Here is a 5,716-nt window from a genome sequence, read left to right as displayed (position 1 = left end):
GTAGCCACTCCTCCTTGCTATAGGCGGAGGTTGTGGAGTGGTCCGGAGGGAGGGTCCTTCCCTTCTTGGACCCTTCGGCCTCCCCGGAAGAGGCGGCCTTCCTTTTCTTCCCCCCCCCCCCCTTGATTTGGGGGAGAGGGTTTTCCTCCTCCTCCTCCTTGTTATCGTTGGAGGAGTGCGCCTCGGTGTCTTCGGACGATGAGTCTGACACCACCTTGCGCCGGAGACTTTTCCTGGTCGCCATGGCCTTCTTCTTGGCCTTCTTCTCCGGCACCTCATAGGGTGCCAGAACCAGCATCTTCATTAGGAGAGCAGTTGCTGGATCTTCAGGAAACAGAGCCGGACAGTCGATCCGCTCCGCTGAACATACTGAGGAAAGGCACATCTTGCAAAATGTAGAATGCTTACCGCATTGGCGTGGCACTTGGCGCTGAGTCCACGGTCATCGATGGTGGGAGGAAGAACTTCACTGGCCTTGAACAACACCTTCCAGATGTCTTTGTGCATCGTATCGAAGAACTCTTGCAGTGTCTGGTGTTGGGCCATGTTGAACTCCCACAGGTTGAATGCCCGTCTTTGACACGGGAGAATCCGGCGAAATAGCATGATCTGGACCATGTTGACAAGCTTGTTCTTCTTGGTTGTCATGTTTTTGACGTAGTTCTGGAGTCCAGTCAGCTCCGCGGACGCGCCCCAGGTTAGGCCCTTCTCCTTTCAGGAGGTGAGCCGCACGAGGATGACAGATCGGAATTCGGGGGCCGCCACCTAGTTGGCGTTGCGCGGCTCGGTGATGTAGAACCACCCCGATTGCCACCCCTTCACGGTTTCCACGAAGGATCCTTCGAGCCAGGTAACGCTGGGCATCTTTCCCACCATGGCGCCTCCACACTCCTCCTGCTGGCCGACCACAATCTTCGGCTTCATGTTGAAGATCTTTAGCCACAGGCCAAAGTGGGCTTGATGCGGAGAAAAGCCTTGCACACGATGATAAACGCCGAGATATTGAGGATGAAATTAGGGGCTAGATCATGAAAATCCAGCCCGTAATAGAACATGAGCCCGCGGACAAATGGGTGGAGAGGGAATCCCAGTCCACGGACCAAGTGGGCGAGGAACGCAACCCTCTCATGGGGTCCCGGAGTCGGAATGATCTGCCCTGCATCCGGGAGCCGGTGCGCGATGTCTGCGGCCAAGTATCCGGCCGCCCGGAGCTTCGTAATGTCCTCCTCCTTGATGGAGGAGGCCATCCACTTGCCTCCCGCTCCGGACATGTTTGGTTGTGCAGACAAGGTGAGAACTGGGGCGCTGGAGCTCGAGTGTGCGAGAATGGATGAGCGAAGAAGGAAGGAGGTGTGGGTCTGAAAGAGGAGAGTCCTTGTCTCTTTATAAAGGCGGTAGAAACTGTACGCCTCCCCACCTGCCCGTTAAAATCGCTCATTTCCCAAGCGCCACGATTGATGGCGTGGTTGGGTTACCCATACCCGTATTGATGAGAATCCCGTGATAAGGGGACACGATCTCTGCTTCGACAAGACATGTCAAGGAAACCGCCTCGCATTATGTGCGGTGGTTGGTTTTGAAAAACAGTTTGAATAATGACCAGACCGTGGCGTGATGTCATGCTATAAAAAGCTGTCAGCAGATTAGACTTGTGGAATATTATGCTCTCTACGATGGTATGTGGAATTTGTTTTGCAGAGCCGGACGTGATTCTTGTGTTCAAGATCTACTTTGGAGTATTCGGAGAAAGAACCCGCCTTGCAATGCCGAAGACAATCTGCGCGCCGCTCATCATCATTGAAGCCTGGTTCAGGGGATACTGAGGGAGTCCGGTATTAGGGGGTCCTCGGACAGTCGGACTATATACTTTGGTCGGATTATTGGACTATGAAGATACAAGATTGAAGACTTCGTCCCGTGTCCGGATGGGACTCTCCTTTGCATGGAAGGCAAGCTTGGATATTCAGATATGTAGATTTCCTTCTCTATAACCAACTCTGTGTAACCCTAGCCCCCTCCGGTGTCTATATAAACCACAGGGTTTAGTACGTAGGACAACACCACTCATAATCATAGGCTAGCTTCTAGGGTTTAGCCTCTACGATCTCGTGGTAGATCAACTCTTGTAATACTCATATCATCAACATCAATCAAGCAGGAACTAGGGTATTACCTCCATCGAGAGGGCCCGAACCTGGGTAAAACATTGTGTCCCCTGCCTCCTATTACCATTAGCCTTAGACACACAGTTCGGGACCCCCTACCCGAGATCCGCCGGTTTTGACACTGACACTAGTTCCCCCATTCTCCGACTTATTCTATGCCGTCCTCCGCCATTACAGGTTGCAGGCCCTTCATCTCCATCCCAACTCCATTCTTCTCTTGTTGATTTTTGCCTACTACTGTGAGGCGTATGTCAGGGTGGTGCCGTCCGTGGCTCTGCTGCGCCACTTCTTCTTCCTCTGAACCAACGGCAACCACACCTCGGGGTGCGCCAATTTCATCGTGTACGTCAAGGCCAACGCAATTTCGAAGGTCGGGAAGAGGGTCGACGGCTTCCGGAGCAAGTGGGTCATGATGGATGCCAAGTGCGTCCAGCCCTGGTTGGCGCTGCCAACGGAGATGCCCCAGTCTGACGAAGGGTGGTCTCGCACGAAGCTCCCTGACGATCGGGCGATGTTGGTGCTAGACAGGATGAATGCCGACCTGAAGCTAGGCTACACGAAGGCGGTGAAGCTGATGGGGGCCGCTCTCAGGGAGTTCTTGATGCAGCGGGTGGCTCCGCTTCAGGCGCGCTCGTGCCCCTTATGGATGCTTGGGGGTGCAGACGACAAGATTCGCCTGAATCCGATGGCTTTGACTGATGAGGAGCTGGCCGCAGCTCTCCGCCTCTTGGTCGGGGACGACTAGGAGTATCCGCCGAGTGCCACTGTCCCCTTGTTCCTCCGCAAGGACATGGCGCAGGTGGTGGCTGCTATGCCCACCTTTGATGGGCGCGGCCTCATGCCGCTGGCGCCCCTTGTGGTCCGGGGGGCGACGGCGCAGGTGGACGTGTCTTTGGGTGACTCCCACAGAGGAGGAGGAGAGGAGGAAGACAAGTAGCGCGACTCGGAGGCCACCCCCGAGGGGACGGGGGAGACCTCCCCCTTGCGCAAGGCTGACATCCTCCGCACCTTGCCAGACAACGACGAGGCCGGCGCCACCCAAGAGAAGGAGGATCCTCCCGTGATCCCGTCAAGGGGAAGGTCGGCGCTGATCTCCCAAGAGGCTGCTTCTGCCCGGATGCCGCCTAGAGCCGCTTCTAGCCCTTCTACTGCACCTTCTTTTGCTCGTGGAGCCCTTGCGGCTCCGCCCCAGGCTACGAGGCTCTCGGGCTTCAAGGTCAGCAAGAGGAAGGTGGACTACACCGCGGTAGACCAGTAAGTGTCCGTGCTCCATCTTGTTCTTGATTATGCTGTTGGTCCTTGACGTTCACCAACGATTGGCTAGGCCGCCGCCTGCATCAAAGAAGAGGAAGGAGGACACGGTGACAACGTCTGGAGCTGATCCATCTACCGCGGTCGCACCTTCTTCCATGGGGAGGGGAGGCGACGGCGTTCTCACCTCCCCTGCCAGGCCATCCTCGCGAGGCCTGGGAGGGCATCCTCGTGAAGAGTTAGCCCCCATGGCCCTGCTGGCTCCGGAGGTGCTGTTACTCGATGCTGCTGCTGAGGTACCCAAGGCTCAGGAGCCCCCAGTCTCCCAAGCCATGGCTACACTGCCGCCTCCTCCTTCTGCTGCGCCGCTGGTTCCAGGTCCTTCTGCCTCCCCCTATGTCTTGGAACATGCCCTTTCCGAGATGGCCCAGCTGTGAGAAGACCTCCAGGGCACCGACTCCCATCTGGTAGCTGGGCGTCTGGAGCTGGTTTCCTGCTGGCTTCACTCTGACGCATCTGTCCGAGCGGCGCTAAGGCGGGTCGCAGTGGCCTCTGAGAAGGAGAAGCAGGTCGCCACCCAAGCCATAGCCGCTCGCGAGGTAGCGCTGAAGGATGCCGCGGGCACCCAGGACCGTTGCATGGCACTGGAGGCCGAGCTGAAGGATTTGTGCGAGAAGCGCGCCGAAGAGGCTCGTGACCGCCAGGCGGTGGAAGAGAGGATGAAGGCTCGGGAAGACGCTGTCAAGGGCCGTGACACCAAGCTAGAGCGGTCGGCGGAGGCGCAGGCCACTGAGCGCGGCCGGCTGGAACAGATGGAGCAGAAGGTGAGGGCGGAGAAGGCCGAATTCGACACCAAGGCGAAGATATCCTGGCCGAGGACCGCGTGGCCTTCGTACTCCTTGAGGAGAGGTCTCGCATGGCGCTGAAGGCACTCTATGAGAAGGGCCTGGAGAAGCCGCTGGCTACCGACGAGAACAACCCCGCCCAGCTGCTTCCTTACTTGGTGGAGGTGCTTGAGGAAGTCGTGAGTGGCATCGGCCCCACGGCGGAGGAAGAAGATCGCGTCCTTTCTTCCGCTGCACTGACGCGCGTCTTCAGCCACCTCCACCTCCGTGACCCTGACACCAATCTTGATGAGCTGCTGGAGCCTGTGGACGGCAAGTACTACGCCGCTGCTGCTGAAGCCGTGAAGGACAGGTGGAGGCCTTGTTGGAGAAGTTCCGCGCCTTCGATCCTGTGCCCATGGCAGGCAGTGCTGCTGATCCTGCAGCCTCGGGTGGTGGTACAGGTGAAGGCGACGCCACCACGGGAGTGGAGTCCCTAGCGGGCGATGGCGGTGTCCAAGGATGACTTACTTGCGGCTTCTTTCCTGCTTAATTACTGCAATGTGCACCATGCCTCGTGGAGGCGTTTAAACTTGTGTCTGGTATTGTGAAGACAATTATGGTTTGTAATATTTGCTTCGAGATTTGGCAGTTTTCTTCCTATTTGCTTTATATTCTACGTCGGTAGGGCCCGGCCCCGCGCATACCTCAGCCACCGTTGGCCCCGACCGGATCACCAGGACAGGACCAAGGAGTGAGGGGCTATGTGACCAGTTAGGCTCCTGAGACGCGATGCTCGGGAGCCCCCCTTGACGCGCAAACAACTTGTAGGAAGGGAACGTAGGGCTAGATCTAGCGTTCTACATCGGTAGAGCCCGGCCCTGCGCATACCTCAACCGCCGTTGGCCCTGACCAGATCACCAGGACGGGACCAAGGAGTGAGGGGCTACGTGACCAGTTAGGCTCCTGAGTCCCGATGCTCAGGAGTCCCCCTTGACATTCAAACGACCTTCATACCTTGGCTTCGCTCGGAGGGGGGGCGACGACCAGGTCTGGAGGACCCGGTTGGGTGGCGTATGCTCGGGCGTGACCCGGGCGCAGCCCCCGTGCCCAGCCCCCTCATGCGACGCTCCCGAGGTGAGGTGTTGCGATGAGGCCAAACACTGAGCTCTAGGGCTCCCTGAGGTTGATGTGGCCGTGGGGCCGCCCTCAGTTGTTTATCACCAGTGCGGAGCATAGTGCTTCCGTACGTGTACGGGCATAGCCGCTCCTCGGCAGTGTCGTTGGCCAGCGCGGAGCATGGTGCTTCCACTGGTGCGTGGGAGGGGGACTCCCTGCTGCGGGGAGCCCCGGGGGCGTGTACGGCCCCGCCCTGACACGTGGCTTGCACGACAGGGCTAGACGAGGTGCGTCTGGGCACTCGTGAGCCAGCACGGGACTCACGAGGCCCTACCTCAAGGCGGGTTGTGCCTGGTC

This window comes from Triticum dicoccoides, chromosome 2B (assembly GCF_002162155.2).
Source record: "Triticum dicoccoides isolate Atlit2015 ecotype Zavitan chromosome 2B, WEW_v2.0, whole genome shotgun sequence".
In the NCBI taxonomy this organism is placed as follows: Eukaryota; Viridiplantae; Streptophyta; class Magnoliopsida; order Poales; family Poaceae; genus Triticum; species Triticum dicoccoides.
The sequence above is the reverse complement of the archived record's forward strand: the minus strand, read 5'-3'. Positions refer to the sequence as shown.